We start from the raw sequence: 18,193 nt of genomic DNA, 5'->3' as shown, positions 1-18,193 counted from the left end.
ATACCAGCTCAGGCTTTAACTTGGCCCATCTTCAACATTTAATAATTTAATGTTTAATAGAAATATCAAAATTCACATCATTTAATAAATTTAGGACAAGAATCCTTCATATATTCTATATTCTGTGGTAATATGTCATATATTGTGGGTTGTTTTTGGCCCTATATCTTTTAAATCTAACCATCCAAATCTGACTTATATAACACAAATGATTTGGGAAGATTAATGCTAAGTAAATACCAATTCAGGCTTTAACTTGATCCATTTCAAAATTTACATCATTTAATAAATTTCTAAATGTTAAAAAAATTGCTTATTCCAAAGTTGAGTATGAATATACTCAAGGATCATGGAAAATGCACAGGAAAATGTTCATGAAAAATGTGTGCTATGGAAAAAGTATGCATGGATTTTGAAAAAGTATATATGAATTTAAACATTTTGCACCAAAATTATCTTTTAATTCATTTCTCCATGACCTTTTTGAAGTACCTTTGCATAGTGTCCTGAATACAAAATGTTTATGAATTTAAATCTATTGAAAATAGAGTCCCTGGTGTATGATTTACTCAAGATAGATTTGCCTACAGTTATCTCTTCCTGTTTAACCAAGGTCTTGAAAACCAAAACTCTGACATGCTCACAGAATTCTTAAATTAAGTCAATCAGAAATAACCTTGGTGGGTAATTTGATCTACTCCACTTCAGACAGGACTACACCAAATCCATTGCAGACAAGTCAAAGTCTACTCTGTTTTAAATTCAATCATCTATGTGATGGCCTAAATGCTGCCCTTCAGAAAGATACGTCCATATCCTAATGCCAAGAATGTTACCTAATTTGGAAAAATAAAGTGATCTTTACAGAAGTACTTAAATTAATGACCTTGGTATGAGGAGCTTATCCTGGATTATCTAGGTGGACCCTCAATCCAGTGCCAAGTGCCCTTGCCAGAGACAAAAAAGGAGGAGGACAGACAACAGAGAAGCCAGGAAGGTAACACCATAGAACTTCCACTTTGTCTCCCAGAACCCCTTAATATTTATTCAGTGTAACAGACAGAACTGTGTCCCCAGATATGTTTAAGTCCTAATCTCTGATCATGTAAATGTTACCTTCTTTGCAAATGTCATCAAGTTATGGATGTACCTGGGCTCCTAGTTTTGGACTAGCCCAGTCCTGGCTGTTACCAGGGGAGTGAACCAGTAGATGGAAGATATCTTTCTCTCTCTTTCTCTTCCTCTCTCCTTCTCTATAATTCTGCCTGTCAAATACATAAAGATAAATCTTAAAAAAAAAATGAGTAGGGGTCTGCATTCTGGCACAGTGGGGTAGGCTGCAAATTATAACACAAGCATCTCATACTGAGGTACAGGTTCAAACCCTGGCTGCTCTGCTTCTGATCCAGCTTCATGCTAATAAGCTCGGGAAGGCAATGGAAGATGGCCTAAGTAGTTGGGCCCCTGTTACTCACGTGGAAGACTTGGATGCAAATTTAGGCTCCTGACTTGTCTGCCTGTCAAATAAATAAATATTTTAAAGATAACCAAAGGGCTATTGATGCACCTAATTTAATTACTAGTGTCTTTTTCAAAGAGGGAAACTCGGTGGACATCCATAGACACAGAAGAATACCATTTTATTACAGAGGCAGCTACTGAAGTGATGTGCCCACAAGCCAAGGAATACCAAGGACTGCCAGCAACCACAAGAAACTAGGAAGACACAAGAAAGGGTCCTGGCCTGAAGTCTTCAGAGACCATAGCCCTGCCTATACCTTGGCTTCATATTTTGAGTTTCCAGAACTGTAAGATAAAAAAAAAATCTATTGTTTTAAGCCATCCAAGTATGTGGTAATTTGTTGCAGCAATGATGGAAAACTGGTAGACCATGTTTGCAATAGATGATAGTTCCTGACTCAGCATCAACATACATGTGTTAATGAGCTTCAAATGAAATACTGCCAATGGAAAACTACCTTCAGAGGCAAGGAGTTACTTTTCAAGCACGGGAGAGGGCATTGTCATTGGGATTGACTGATGTTCCTGAACGTGATGCTGCTCACAATTTTTAGAGGGTCAGTAACTGAGCAATACGTTTCTATCATTCAACTGTATGTAATTATTTTTGTGATGAAATAAGAAGCTTTTCTAAAGACCCTAAGCAGAGGTTCTCCACCAGGGGCCAATTTGTCCCCCAGCAGACATTTGGCAGTATATAAGGAGATTTTCCATTGTTACACATAAAGGGTGCTACTGACCTCTAGTGGGTGAAGGCCAGTGATGCTACTGAACATCCGACAACACACGAGAAAGTCCTCTAGCCCCAAATGTCAATAGTGTCAAGGTTGAAAAAAACCTAATCTGTAGGAATATTCCAGGAATGTGGGTTGGCAAAATAATTTGTTATTGTAGAAACAATGAGCAAATCCACATTACCCCAACAGACAACATTCATAGATGGCTTATAACGGCACATCTCACAGATGCTCGATGATGACTTGTTAGTAGAGACCACAGCACTTTGGTTTCCCTGTCTTTGAAATGGATATTAAAACAGGATGAACATTTGTATTGGCCATAACGTAGGACATGTACGAAATGTTCTTAACACATTCTCTGTTGAACAGTAACTTCTTCAGTAATGCTAACTATTGTCCTCATCACGGTACGTACATTGTGATTACTACCAGTTGTTCTATCCTATCACTAATTTGTCCCAGAATAACCGTCTCATCTCACTTCTGAGTTTTCTGTTTTAAAATTACCTGATTCTATGAGCTTGCAGGAAAATGAATTGCTGATCTTTGACAAAAATTCTAAAACCAACCTGAATCCATTTCCACAAAAATAGATCAAACTGGAGCTAAATGCAAAATGGACATCTCATTATCCTTGAATTACCAAGTATCGTCAAGACAGACAGGATTCTGTCTCCATTTCCTTATTGTGGGAAGAGAAAGAAAAAGTCTCTACCCTCTACTTGATTTTCTTTTGGTTTGGCCAGATTTTTCACTACCCAACTATGTGAAAAATGTTTCTAGTTTTTATGTAAATTAAGCTGGTTACATGGTCTTAAAACATATTTAATTGTGTTTTAGTTTTTCATAGGGCTTATTAAAAAAGGCAGAAGACTGCTCTCTCCAAATCATGAATTTGCCCAGGGAAAAAAACCCTGGTTTCCATATGTAGAGATTTTGTGTACCTTATCTCAAGTAATTATCATAACAGCTAGTCAAGGGATATGTTTTTATTTTTGCTTTGGGGTTATAAAACTAAGCCTCAAGGAGATAAATAACTTATGAAACATCACATGGTTTATCAGTGGTCAAGCCTGGATTTGAACCCAGGTTCATTTTATTCCAGAGCCTGACTCCTTCCCATGATTCTTCATGCTACCCCTCAGCATCTGCTCTCTGGCATCTTAATCTCAGCATAGAAAAGAGCAATGAGACAGAATGGCAAATGCCCTAAACAGCACTCCGGCCTCAGAATCACCCCTTAAAGCATTTGGATCTGGCTAAAAGGCCCATGAGAGTTTCACAGGCATGGAAAGCCAAGACAGTGCCAAAAATGACCTGAGGGAAAGATCTCTGTGAGTGAGATCCCAGTGGAAAGAACGGGCCATCAGCGAAGGAGGTACCTTTCTCTGAAGGGAGGAGAGAACTTCCACTTTGATTATGGCCTTGTCTAAATAAGATTACAGTTTGTGAACTCAAAAGGCTTCCATAGCCTTGGAAGCTCATGACGAGAGCCTTGGGTGATTATTGACATCATAAATAAGAGTGTCAATTGTTAAATCAACAACGGGAGCCACTGTGCACCTGCTCCCCATGTAGGATCTTTGTCCTTAATGTGTTGTACTATGAGAATTAACGATAAAACTACTAGTCGAACAGCACTCTATATCTTGTGTGGTTGTGTGGGTGCAGTCTGTTGAAATCTTTATTTAGTATGTACTAAGCTGATCTTCTGTATATAAAGATAATGGAAAATGAATCCTGATGAAGAATGGAATGAGAGAGGGAGTGGGAGATGAGATGGTTGCAGGTGGGAGGGAGGTTATGGGGGGAAAAGCTGCAAGAATTCAGAACTTATACTTTGTAAATTTATATTTATTAAATAAAAATGGAAGGCTATGTTAAAAAAAAAAAGAGCAATGAGAAATCATGTTAGGGCACTTTAACAGGTAATTGTAGGGAACATTGCCCATTGGACTGTGGTGGCCTAGAGGAGGATTCTGCCTAACACTTCTACAGCTAAAACCTGATGAAGAGTGTTCACTTCTCTCACTAAACTCTCCTTCTCCAAGAGCTTTGAAAACAATTTTGAGGGGCAGATATTTGGCCTAACACTCAAGACACAGGTTAAGACACCTGCATCTCACATCAGAGTATCTGGGTCCCATCTTGGCTCAGGTACCTGATCCCAGCTTCCTGCCTGTGCAGACGCTACGAGGCAGCAGGTGATGGTTTGAGTAGCTGGATTCTTGCCATTGCGTTCTCAGCTCCCAGCTTTAGCCTGGCTCAGTCCTTGCCAGTGCAGGAGTTTGAGGAGTGAATCAGCTGATGGGAGTGTTCTCTCTCTGTCTCTCAAACTGTGTATATATATATATATATATATATATATATATATATATATATGCCACTGCCTGTGGTACTGGCATCCCAATTGGCGCCAGTTCGAGTCCCGGCTGCTCCACTTCAATCCAACTCTCTGCTGTGGCCTGGGAGAGCAGTAGAGGTTGGCCCAAGTCCTTGGGCCCCTACGCCCATGTGGGAGACCTGGAGGAGGCTCTGGGCTCCTAGCTTTGGATCAGCCCAGCTCCAGCCATTGTAGCCACTTGGGGAGTGAACCAAATGATGGAAGACCTCTCTCTGCCTCTGCCTCTGCCTCTTTGTGACTCTGCCTTTCATATATATAATTTAAAAATTATATATAACAATTTTAATATAAAAATATAAAACAAAGGTAGGTTTTGAAACAGTCCTTGTCCTGCTACTAAATCTGCAACTTTTCCCTTTTTTAATATGCTTTTTTTAAGGTTTATTTATTTATTTGAAAGGCAGACTTATAGAGAGACGAAGATCTTCCAATATCTGGTTCACTCCCCAAATAACCACAACATCCAGGGCTGGACCAGGCCAAAACCAGGAGCTTGGAACTCCATCTGAGTCTCCCATGTGGGTGGCCACCTGCTGCTGCTTTCCCAGGTGCATTAACAGGGTGCTGCAGCAGAAGAAGAGCAGCCAGGACTCAATCCAGCACTTTCATATAGTTAAACCTGTCGCTCCCCATGTTCGTGGAGGAACGACACAGGACCCTGCGCTGTTCTTTCGTCTGCTCAGCCCTCCCCGGGTTTGCTGCTGGTTCTTCCCGGGTTGGCTACCGACCCTTCCACCTCCGTGGAAGGGCGGTTCCCCCTAGCCACTTTCCCCACTTCCGCGGGGGAGCGGCACACCGCTGGCCAGCTCTCTCGGGGGCTGCACAGGTGTTCCTCTTAGATGTTCCCCTTAGATGTTCCCGGTGCATGTTGTCTTTCTCCTCCTTTATAGTCCTCCTCCGCCAATCCCAACTCGGCTGCCCACACGCCGAGTACGCTGCTCTCCTCCAATCAGGAGCAGGATCAGCTCCTGGAGGTCATCACTCAAGTTGGCAAGAGGCAGCTGCGTAGAAGCTGTTTTCTCCTCTCCCAGTGCCATATTGTGGGAGAGCAGATGCATAGAATAAGTCTTAATTCCAGTAACTCAGTCCAGTCCGGGTTGCTCCCCACATAAACCCACTATGACACAACACTGGCCTGTCATTGGCTGCTTGCCCCCACCCTCCCAACTTGGTCTTAGAACTCAAGGGCAGAAATACCTGACAGCACAGGTACAGGGTGAATGGACTCTGCTTGTCTAGAAAGGAGATTCCACAGAAAATTATGCTGATCCAATCCTAAACAGGCTGGAGAGGGAAGAATGCAGCATTCTTTCCCTGGTGTTCTCAGCGGGCTACAACCTGAGTCCCTTCTCTCCTGTCTAAATTCCTTCAAGGCCTTAGGTTACAGCCAAGGCTTATTCTGACCGATTCGGTAGTATTTACTGTTCCACAATACTGTGCTTCTCTTTCAAAAGTATGCCAAAGGGGCTGGCGCTGTAGTGTAGTGGGTAAAGCCGCCGCCAGCACTGCTGGCATCCCATATGAGCATTGGTTCCAGTCCCGGCCACTCCACTTCCAATCTAGCTCTCTGCTATGGCCTGGGAAAGCAGTAGAAGATGACCCAAATCCTTGGGCCCCTGCACCCTGGCGGGAGACCCAGAAGAAGCTCCTGGCTCCTGGCTTCAGACAGCACAGCGGATGAACCAGTGGATGGAAGACCCCTCTCTCTCTCTCTCTCTCTCTCTCTCTCTCTGCCTCTCCTCTGTGTAACTCTGACTTTCAAATAAATAAATAAATCTTAAAAAAAAAGTATGCCAAAGCCTGTAATAAACCAGAGACGGACTTAGCACATGGCACTTGTGTACTTACTATGACCCAGGCACTGTGCTAAGCACTTTCTGTAGATCACAAACATATGTACACGTGGAAAGGTTGGGAAAAAAAGAAGAGTGGGAGGAATTCCTTCTGGAGTCTGACTTCCAGCAAATGTCAAGAGCCCAAAGCTACCTCCCATCAGTGGAGGCCTTGTTGGTTGAGGTTTCCATTGGCATCCTGCAATATTTAGTCACTGGCTGAGCAGCCTCCCATGGCCTTGTTTCCTAAGCACTGGCCTTTAAAGGAAAAAGAAAAAAAAAAAAAAAAAAAAAAAAAAAAAAAAAAAAAAAAAAAACCTTGCAAGGCCGGGACAAAACCTGACATTCAAAATTATCAGAAGTACATGTAAATGGTAATGCTTTGAAGCTCAAAGATCACATGATCTGAACTCCACAAAGGGTGCTTATACCATGAGGAATGCTTGCAGCTACAAGTCACCATAAACAGCCAGGGAGGAGTGTCATTTTCTCACTCGGACACTGGTATACACTCACTTTTGTCCTTGAGCAAAACAACTCTGATGAAGTTAATGTCCCTTTTAAAATTCAAGATAACTTTTCTCTGCAGAAATCCTGCACAAATCTCCCCATGGCATCTGAACTATTTTTCTATTACTGGGCACACACAAATGTATGGAAAGATAGATCATCATGATCCCATCCATATCAACAGCATAGAATTCTCATGTAATCCCATCTGTACCTCAGCATTACTGTGATAAACAAGCCAGAAACTATGTCAACATGCTTCCTAAACTATGGAGAGATTTAAGACAGCGTATTTCAGCTTAAAACTCTGGCATTCTTAAAAACATAAAGTAATTCTATAAGGACATTTTGAAAAGCTAGAGAAAATGGAATTAAAATTATATTTTGATGCAAAAGATTCAAAATCCATGCATATGCAGGGGGTTCAAAAAGTTCATGGAAATGTGTGTTATGAGAAACAGAGATTTTGAAATATTTTTCACCAAAATAAATTTATCTTTAACTCCATTTAGCCACTACCTCTTTGAAGTAAGTTCATATTTAACACAGAGAACTAAAGGGAGAGCAGCAATCCTCTTCCATGTCCTCTGATTTCAGAGACCCCACCAAGGTTCTGGTCTGCCTAGTGGAAGTGACTGGTAATGAGGTGCCAATAGCTCCTAGGCTTAGCTGGATACAGAGACACACAGATATGGGTGTAGCTTTTGACAGAGGTCTACCTCCTGATTCAAAGGATATAGCTGGACTCAGAGCATCATCCCATGGTTTAGATTTGATGCCAACAAGAGCATCCCTGTCTGTTACCTCCTTTGTCCCACTATCCTGCTCTCTCCCTCTTGCCCTTGCTCCTGGCTTCCAATATCAGCACCAATGTTCACTGATTCCTCCCCAAGGCTCTTATATCTCGTGCTGGAGCTTCTTTATGACCCCAAGATCCATTCTGTGAGGGGTGTGGCAGCAGGAAGACATGTCACAAGTCCATGGACTTGATTCTCTGTCTTGCGCAGGGGGCCAACGTCCAGGCTGTAAGGAACAACAGCATTTGTCATGAACAGATTTTTCTGGGCAACAGAAAGCTGTTTCTGAGCGTATACTTTAACCAAAATATACTCAACAGCACAAGGTAAAGATTTTTTTATTACCTTCCATTTTGACCCTCTTACTTTCCAAAAGAAATTTCCTTTGAAAAGTCAAAAGATTATTAGGAAAAGGACCTTTAAAAATATCATCATGGCAGCTCTATACCTTCAAGCTAAATATAAGTATACTTCAAAATGTTCATGAAAGTGGAATTAGATAAATTGATTTTTGACACAAAAAGTTTTGAAATATCTTCTTTTTTTTCATGAACTCTTTGAAGACTCCTCATATGCATGGATTTCAAGAGGATTTTTGGACTAAAATAAATTTATATTTTTATTCCACTCTCCACCAACATTTTGATGTACCCTCATACAAGCAGACTGAGGTTCCCAAAGCAGCCAGCCCCTCTATGAGATCAGCTCCACCTACTGCTCATATCTTCTGAGCCCACCCAGGGCCCTTTCTACTTCCCATGCTCTTAATCCAAGTGATTCCTCCGTGACTCCAAGTTAGTCAGCTGCAATTTCAGGTATTTGTCAACAGTGAGGGAAACAATCTAACTCTACTCAATCTCTGTTTATGCAGGAGACCTGATTTCAGGGAGCCCTCCGCCTGGCCTGGAGCCAGGACCTGGCTATTGGTACTGGGGACTGGATTGGGAGAATTATAAGGTGGTGAACAGGTTGGAGGGGGAGCTCTCTAGAAAGCAAGCTCCCCCGAGAGCTACAGGATCTGAGGAAGATGCTCTACTTTAGAGGGTCCCTTACTGAGGGAGAGCCTGTGGGAAAAAGGAGGAAGAGGAGAGTCTATACGATTTGACCTCAGTCACTTTCCTGGCTAAATGCAGTTATGAGCCAGAGATGTCTAGAGAGTCAGTGTAGAGCATGCAAAGGAGGAAGGAGAGAGAAAGAAAGAGAGCCTAAGGAAAAGTATGGAAGTTTGAATGAATAGAACACACATGGCAGGGGCTGGCACCGTGGCGCAGTAGGTTAATCCTCCACCTGTGGCGCCAGCATCCCATATGGAATCCAGTTCTTTTTTTTGTTTGTTTGTTTATTTAACAGGTAGAGTTATAGACAATGAGAGAGAGACAGAGAGAAAGGTGTTCCTTCTGTTGGTTCACCCCCCAAATGGCCACTACAGCCGGCGCACTGCGCCGATCTGAAGCCAGGAGCCAGGTACCTCCTCCCAGTCTCCCACACGGGTGCAGGGCCCTAGCACTTGAGCCATCCTCCACTACACTCCCGGGCCATGAGCAGAGAGCTGGACTGGAAGAGGAGCAACTGGGAAGAACCCGAATGGGCGCCAGTTCTAGTCCTGTCTACTCCTCTTCTAATCCAGCTCTCTGCTGTGGCCTGGGAAAGCAGTAGAAGATGGCTCAAGTCCTTGGGCCCTTGCACCCAGTGAGGGAGACCCAGAGAGGGAGACCCAGAGAAGCTCCTGGCTCCTGGCTTCAGATCAGCACAGCTCCGGCTGTTGCGGTCATTTGGGGAGTGAACCAACAGAAGGAAGACCTTTCTCTCTGTCTCTCCCTCTCACTGTCTGTAACTCTACCTCTCAAATAAATAAATAAAATATTTTTTTAAAAAAGAACATACATGACAGGTGATTAGAAAACAAAGTAGAAATGCAAGTGAAATCGGGTGCCATGTTTTACGTTATAAAAACTCCTAAATAATGATACTGGGTTTGAAAGTGATTCCTGAATGGGAAAAGAGAAATGACTTTCTTGCTTTTATGTTTTTCTTATGTTTTGATGTCATTCCAGAGAACCTGGGATGGCAGTCCCTGGCATGCCACCCATGTACCTGTAAGCCACATACCACCACCAGCCTAGGTGCATGAGGGCTCGCCACAGCCCATGTGAGAAGCTGGAGTTTGGAGGCTGGGGCTGTGATTATGGGGCCCATATCCTCACTTCTGCATTCATGAATAAAAGAAAGGACCAGCACACCCAGGGTTGTGCAGGCAGGAGCCTGCTGGACCATTCACCTAGCAGAAGATGCAACCAAACATCCAGCCTCCAGCGCTTCTCTTCATATCTTCCCATCAGTCCTACTTGTTGGCACCTGCGCCTTGACAAAGAGCACATGTGGCAGCCTGGAGCTTAAGGTGCACCCATAGAACTGGTACTTTCTTACCTCAATTTCACACACACTTGGCTTTGAAATGCCTCTGTGTGTTCAATGTGCAAGGAGTGTGCTTTAGGATTTAAGCAAAGAAAACTGTACCACCTCCCAGTTTAATCTTCCCTACCCAGACCCAAATCCTAGAGCAGTGGTTCATGAAGCCAGATAAGCCATCACAAACGCATCTATGAAGCCGTGCTTAGACTCAAAGCCGTTTTCTCACCATCCTGCTCTTCAAATCGAAAGTTTAAAATAAACCCAGGGGAAAAGCTGCAGTGACATTTCTGGAGCAGAAGGGAGAGGTAGGCAAATGACTTTTGCCAGCTGCACCATTGTAAGGGTAGGGAATAGAAGTGGGCTCAGCAGTGGCAAAGCTGAATCTTCAGTAATTTCTAGAATAAATATTAGTGTCATTGTAAGAGGGAAGAACAGTTTAGCCAGAGGGTTCATTGAAAATTTTAAGTCCTGTAGTCAGGACAATAAGAAGAGTGCATTATTATAATTTTCAAACTCACAAAAGGACAAACTCGGCCACTGGTTTGGCTATTCATGTTCTGATTTACACACTCTGTGGGGTGCTGTATTTTGTCTTATGCTCATCAGCCAGTGATTTCTTAGTAATTCAGTAATTATATCCACCAGGCCAGTTTTCTTTCTTAAGTCCATGAATAGGATTTCAGCTTGATCAGTTTGCATCACAGAGCTAATAATGGTTTAATTCTGAAAAATTACATAGAAAATAAATGAGAAAATGACCACATTGCTCCCAGTTTTGTAGCAATTATAGCAGGTAAACTCTGTTTCTAAAATGAAAAAGGAAGAGTAATGAGTGTTCCATCATGTTGATTTCCCAGTAAGCTTTCTAACCGTGCATACAAAGGATCTTCAAGTTCATGGAAAATTTGAGTTACGACAAAACTAGGCTTGTATCTCAATTTCTGGACAAAATGACCTTATCTTTTAACTCCATTTTCCATGAACTGTTTGAGTTACCCTCTTATCTAAAGGTAGACATTTATCCTAGTTACCCAGAATGTCTGGGCAGAGTCCTTCCACTTTGTGTCACTGTCGTCTCCACATGGATGCTTAGGTGATAACCCTTCAGAAGCACCAACCGATCCAGGCAGATTTTAACAATGCAAGGTAGACACTACTCTCACAAGTCTTGAGGTATAAGCCTGTGGGGAGCAACTCGGACTAGACTGTTACTGGAATTAAGACTTATTCTATGCATCTGCTCTCCCACAATATGGCGCTAGGAGAGGAGGAAACAGCTTCTACACAGCTGCCTCCAGTTCAACCAATAAGCAGCAGGACCTGCTCCTGATTGGAGGAGAGCAGCGTACTCGGCGTGTGGGTAGCAGAGTTGGGATTGGTGGAAGAGGACTATAAAGGAGGAGAGAGACAACATGCACCAGGAACATCTAAGAGGAACATCTATCTGAAGGAACACCTGTGCAGCCCCCGAGAGAGCTGGCCGGCAGTGTGCCGCTCCCCCGTGGAAGTGGGGAAAGTGGCAGGGGGAACCGCCCTTCCACGGAGGTGGAAGGGACAGTAGCCAACCCGGGAAGAACCAGCAGCAAACCCGGGGAGGGCCAAGCAGACAAAAGAACAGCGCAGGATTCAGTGTCGCTCCTCCACGAAGAGGGGGAGCGACATAATGGTGCTGTGACTTGGATATGAAGCCTAGGCAGGGTTTAGTGTCGTTCCTCCATGAAGAGGGGAAGCGACATAAGCCCACTATGCTTTTCTCTCTCTTTTTTCACATTATCATTCTGACCTTAATATTCCGTGGTTGACTGGGTAGTGTTTGGTCTAGAGGCTAAGGTGCTGATTTGGGTGCCGATTTCCACATGGAAGAACTTGAGATCAATGCTCATCTCTAGCTCACGTTAGTGCATGCCTGGGAGGCAGCAATGACAGCTCAAGTAATCGGGTTCCTGCTATTCTCATGGGAGACCTGGGTTGAGTTCCTGGCTTATAGTTTTAACCCGGTCATTTGGGAAGAGAGCTAAGAGATAAGAGATCTCTTTGTCTCTCTGCCTCTTAATAACAATAAAATATATATTCAGCAGTTGCTGATTAAGCAGCATCAATAGAAAAACATAATCATTTAAAAATAATTTTTAAGGAATACTACTATAGTTGATACTAAAATTATTATCATGAAGTCTAGGATTGCCTTATCTCTTTGTCACCACGCTCCACTAAATACCACCAGCAAGCTCAAGTCACCTGCAAGTGCCTGGGCTCATTTTGACCTAACAGAGACTCAGTATTACACCACCCCTCTTCTGATACCTGGTTTTTCATAACATTTACCAGCGTTATCTCACCTGAGGTTCTTCTTCTTCTTCTTTTTTTTCAGGTGAAGTTTCAATGGATATTAAGTCTAGGGTGGCGCCTTTCTCTTCCCAAAAAAATCTAGCTTCCAACGGTGCAGAGCTGGTGGAGCGTCCATCCGTAGCCCACTGCCCTGGCTCTGCCTGGGGGCTTCCTCTGCCTGCTCACATCACCAATGTTCCCACCACTGCTAGTATTTTGGGGGATTCTGGGCCAGCTGCTGCTCCCACTCGACTTCCACCAACTTGTAAAGCTCCATGGTGGCCTGAACATCTTCCACAGGGGAATGTCGGCTGTTCCCGACCTGTGTGTCCCAGTGCAGCAGCTTCTGGGTGAGCTGCCTCAGAGACATGGTGGCTTTCTCTGGGAAGTTGGCTTTCCAGTTGAGGCGGGCAGGGGATATGGGAGATGTCCCGGGTTAGGGCTGAAAGTCCTGGAGGGCTTTGAAGTCATTGGGGATGGCACACCTCACCACATCTTCCCAGTGGGTAGCTTCAAGATCTGCCTCTGAGCAGTCTTGAAGGGCATAGCTGTTTCTGGGTACCACAACACTACGATGCTGACAATGCTCCATGGAGACAAGGAACTGCCGGGCCCCTTGGGTCCTGTGCCCACCATCTCACAGTCAACTGCCACCATCTTCCTCTGCAACTTCCGGGAGAACTTGTTCTCTGAGTGAGCCTTCGTGGGCTCTGGGCGGCATTCTTCCGGGAGCCAGTGGGGCGGCTCTTAATCTTCGGAAAGGCACTCTGGAACTCCCTCCAGCGACAGCACAGGCCTTCTGGGGAGGGGCGGGGGGCAGCCAGGACACAGACACGCAGCTTTCTTCTCCAGGGACTGCTCTGACCCAGTGCTACAGGCCCCTGTCTCCTTTCTTGAGAGGGAAAGGGTATTCCCAGCGCCATCCACTGCAGGAGCCTCCTGTGTCTCCGGAGAGTCCGAGTGCAACTTAGGAGGAGCCTGGCGAAGGGGGCTGTTCTCTTCCTTCCAGAAAGCCTGTCCGTTCCAAGAGCCGCCGCTTCTTGACAAAACATCGGTGCTTGGTGTTTCCTTTGGAGGCCGTTCCGCAAAGTCCGGAGTCAGCAGCAATGCAGAAGCGAGGACAGCAGATGGTAGGAGCGGAGCTGGGAGGAGCGGCTCATGGGTGACGGGATGGGGCACTCCATCCCGGCTGACTCCCACTGCGGAGTTACGGATGAGGCGCTCCTAGACCGGCCCCGCTAGGAACAGAAGCGCCCGGCGCGGGAGACCCAAAGGAGGCTCCTGGCTCCTGGTTTCGGACCAGTGCGGCTCCAGCCATTGCAGCCATTTGGGGAGTGAACCAGCGGGTGGAAGACCTCTCTCTCTTTCTGCCTCTCTGTATCTCTTCCTTTCGAATAAATAAATAAATCTTAAACTATTCAAAAAAATTTTGTTGAATTGATTTGAAAAGGGTTCTTAAATTATCTTTAAATGGCCTTCCTTCAGAATAAGTAATAAATACTACTCCAAAGCCCAAAGTATAGCAACCCACATATTGGAAGTCAAAACCTGGCTCCTGCCATCGGACCAGCGCGGTGCGCCGGCCGCCGTGGCCATTGGAGGGTGAACCAACGGCAAAGGAAGACCTTTCTCTCTGTCTCTCTCTCTCTCACTGTCCACTCTGCCTATCAAAAAAGTAAATAAATAAATAAAAATTTAAAAAATATATATATATATATAAAAACAGGGTATATTTAATTAAGACTACAGTTCTTTCTAGGTGAGGTACAGTGGAGCCAGGATTGGCACAAGGGCAGGCAGACATGAATTTTACTCTCGCTCTGCCATTTAGTAGCTGTGTGAAGTGAGCAGTTTAATTAAATTCTGAATATCTTTCTTCATCTGTTACATAGGAAGACTGTAGCACTTCTTTTTTTTAAAGAAAAGATTTATTACTTATTTGAAAGTCAGAGTTACACAGAGAGAGAAGAGGCAGAGAGAGGGAGAGGTCTTCCATCTGCTGGTTCACTCCCCAGTTCACAGCCAGGAGCCAGGAGCTTCTTCCAGGTCTTCCACATGGGTGCAGGGGCCCAAGGACTTGGGCCATCTTCTACTGCTTTCCCAGGCCATAGCAGAGAGTGGGGTCAGATGTGGAGCAGTGGGGATTGAACTGGTGCCCATATGGGATGCTGGCACTGCAGGTGGCCGCTTACCCACTATGCCGCAGCACTGGCTCCAGCACTACTAACTTTAAGATATTGTAACTGTAGTTTCAAAATACTGCATTTCAAGTGTCAGGCACAGAGGGTAGCACAAGACACTTCTCAGTAAAGGTAAGGGTGATAGTGACAGTGATGACAGCAATGATGGGGAGGACCACAGGCCACCTTCCTGGGGGAAAACATGGGGTGAGCGTTTTGTATTTGCTGAATAAATCTTCAAAAGAAAAGGAGGGAGAAAAGAAAAGGTAAGAGAACATCCTCAAAGAACTAAGACAGCTTTAGATTAAAAGAAGTAGGGGGCTGGCGCCGTGGCTCTCTTGGTTAATCCTCCGCCTGCAGTGTCGGCATCCCCTATGGGTGCCAGTTCTAGTCCCGCCTTCTCCTCTTCCAGTCCAGCTCTTTGCTATGGCCTGGGAAAGCAGTGGAGGATGACCCAAGTGCTTGGGTCCCTGCACCCGCATGGGAGACCAGGAGGAAGCTCCTGGCTCCTGGCTTCGGATCGGCGCAGCTCCAGCTGTTGCAGCCACTTGGGGAGTGAACCAGCAGAAGGAAGACCTTTCTCACTGTCTGTAACTCTACCTGTCCAATAAAAAAAGAAGTAGGAGAAAGTACAGCACTCTGCAAAGTTACTGCCTTGGGCCCCCTGGCATCATGAGGTGTTCCAGTAAGTTTCATCAAGGTGATGTTTCTTCTCTTGTCTTTTTTTTATTTTTACACATAGAGACAAAGAGCTTCCATGTACTATTCCACCTTCCAGATGCCCACAACAGCTGGGACTGGGCCAGGCTGAAACCAAGAGTCAGGACCTAATCTGGGTCTCCCACGTGGGTAGCAGGGACACAAGGCCTTGAACCATCCCTGCTGCTTTTCAGGGTGCACATTAGCAGTGCTGGAACTCAAAGCCGGGTACTCCTTATGAAATATCTGCAACCCAAATGGCGTCTTCACCACTAGGCCAAACACTTGCCCTGATTTCTCTTATAGACCATATACAATTTTCAGCTTGGTCCACAGGCATGGCTCCTACCCCAGCAAAGAGAAATCTTAGTCCTGTCTTTGAAAAGACTCATTCTCAGGAATTTTGCAATGATTTAAATTAATCACATAAAACTATCATTATAATCTATCGTAGAAACTCAAGTCATGATAAGTGGATTCAATTATCACTGTATAGTAGAAAGAAATAAAGGGTAAGGAATCACAGCATTTGTAAGTATGTTAGATGATGTTTAAGAATAGCAAAGTCAGGATGTAGTTTATTTATAAGGTAAAGCACAAAAAAATCTGGGCATATTGTATCCTGACATTTTTCAGGCAAAAATTTGAAATGTCATCCAGTCCTAACCACAGAAGACAATCCTCATGAGAATTTTGAAAAAGAGAAGTTGAGTAATATGTTGGAGTGAATGATAGGTTGTTAGCCTCCCACAACACCAAATCATGGAAAGATTTCAGAGGTTGAGTATATAAATAAAATATGAATTTCAAAGCTCATAGTTCCCTTTCTGCAAATACTCTATCTCTGTTTATGTGAAGAATTGGACATAAAAATATGAATTAAAATGAATCTAGCTCTCTGCTAATGCAAATGGAAAATGAGCAGAAGATTGCCTAAGTGCTTGGGCCCCTGCACTACGAGGGAGACCCAGATGAAGGTCGTGGCTCCTGACTTTGGAACAGCCCAGCTCCAACCATTGTGGACATTGTGGAGTGAACCAGCAGCTGGAAGATCTCTCTCTCTCTCTCTCTCTCTCTCTCTCTCTCTTTCTCTTTCTCTCTTCCTCTCTCTCTAACTCTGCCTTTCAAATAAAGAAATCCTAAATAAAAGAAAATAAAATAAATTTGACCCTCTTTTTCACAATTCAGATTTGTTTAATCCTCAAGTTACATATTGCCCAAGTCCTTGCTTGCTCTAACCTTCAGTTCTAAACCAAAAGTCTAAATCAGAGTTTTCATCTATGCTAAATTTACACGAATCAACAATTTGATGTCATTTCCAAAAAAACGTAAGCATCATCTTGAACTGTCTTAAGAGAAAGACAGTATTCCAGTAAGACAGGTGCTTTTGCAAAGGCCACATCTAAAATATTAATGAATTATATCTCTTAAGGAAGGTATAGATTCAGCTTCCATTTCTCCTGTTCTTGAGTTCAGAACCAGTAGAAAAGTAAAGACAAGTTAAGCTGTCAACTGTATTCTTGATAATCTATTTTGAGAAAGTGATATCAGATCTGAGGACCAAGAGCCCATTAGTACTCTGTGCCAGTCAACTACCACTTTTGTCCCCAGGCACCCAAAAGCTTATGCCAGCACCTAAGAGAGTTTGGAGCTGGCTCTAGGGAGGGGAAGGGGAAGTTTACAGTTTTCTGATAGACTTGTTCTACCCAATTAAGGCACCATGTTCTCCTCATGATTAGGTGACTGACTTCTCTACAGGGAGGAATGAGAGAGGAGTTGGACTAGAGGCCAAGAGTCTTATTCTAGGAGAGGTCCTTCTACACAGACACGAACCCAGGGAAAAGGAGCTTCCCTCCCAAGAGCACTTAACCTGCACTCCCCATTAGACAAAATTGGTACACTGTAAGAACACAAGGCCATATAGCTCACCAAATGGTTGCAAGAGCAAGACTGCAGGGAATTAATACCTTCCTTCCAACAGCTGTATGGGTAATTCAGCTGGTCTGTATGGCTCATTGGCAGAGAGGCACGTTGTGTGTGCTCCCTCACCTTCCTTGCTTTCTGTTCAGTTAGGCAAGGTCATGTGACTAGTCCTGGCAAAGGAAATAGGAGCAATGCTGGCATGTGAGACTAAGGCAATGCCAATTCTGCTCTTGGTTCTAGTCTTTTCCTCAGTGGATCGGGAAGTCCCACTTTCTAGATGGTACAGCTATGCAGAGTGGGACCTTCATCAACCTAGGATCAACCTAGGTCCTGAATGAATGAGGAAGAGGGCAAAGTCACGCTGAACTGAAGATACTGCTTAGGGTGCCTGCATCCCACGTTGGAGTGCCCGGGTTTGAATCCAGCTGAAAGCTCAGCTTCTAGTTCCAGCATCTTGCTAATGTGCAATTGGGAAGCAGCTCAAGTAGCTATGTCCCTGCCACTGACAGGAGACCCAGATTGGGCTCCCAGCTCCAGACTTTTACATAGCCTGGCCCCAACTGTTGTGGGCAGTTGGGAAATGAACAAATAGATGGGAGATATTTTCTCTCTCCCTCTTCTCTCTCTCTCTCTCTCTCACCATCCCTCCCAAATAAATAAAAAAATTTTTAAAGAAAAGTGCAAAGTCAGACCATGAAAACCAGTAAGAGAAGGAAGCTGTTCACAGAGTGTAGACTCAATTCTGAGATCAGGAACATTTTCCATCCCCCAAACAGGAGGCTTATAAAATATCTACTTGGCAAGATTTCAGAGTTGCTGCATACTGATGAGTGCTTGTACCGGTCAT

The 18,193-nt window shown here is 44.2% G+C and overlaps 1 pseudogene; it reads right to left on the bottom strand.

Annotated features, from left to right (window-relative positions):
- Positions 1-12,532: 12,532 nt before the first annotated feature.
- LOC149124883 (interferon-stimulated 20 kDa exonuclease-like 2 pseudogene) lies at positions 12,533-18,193 on the bottom strand (annotated as a pseudogene).

Source organism: Oryctolagus cuniculus, chromosome 8, assembly GCF_051225735.1.
Source record: "Oryctolagus cuniculus isolate XC-2025 breed Fujian yellow rabbit chromosome 8, ASM5122573v1, whole genome shotgun sequence".
Classification (NCBI taxonomy): Eukaryota; Metazoa; Chordata; class Mammalia; order Lagomorpha; family Leporidae; genus Oryctolagus; species Oryctolagus cuniculus.
The sequence above is the reverse complement of the archived record's forward strand: the minus strand, read 5'-3'. Positions and strand labels throughout refer to the sequence as shown.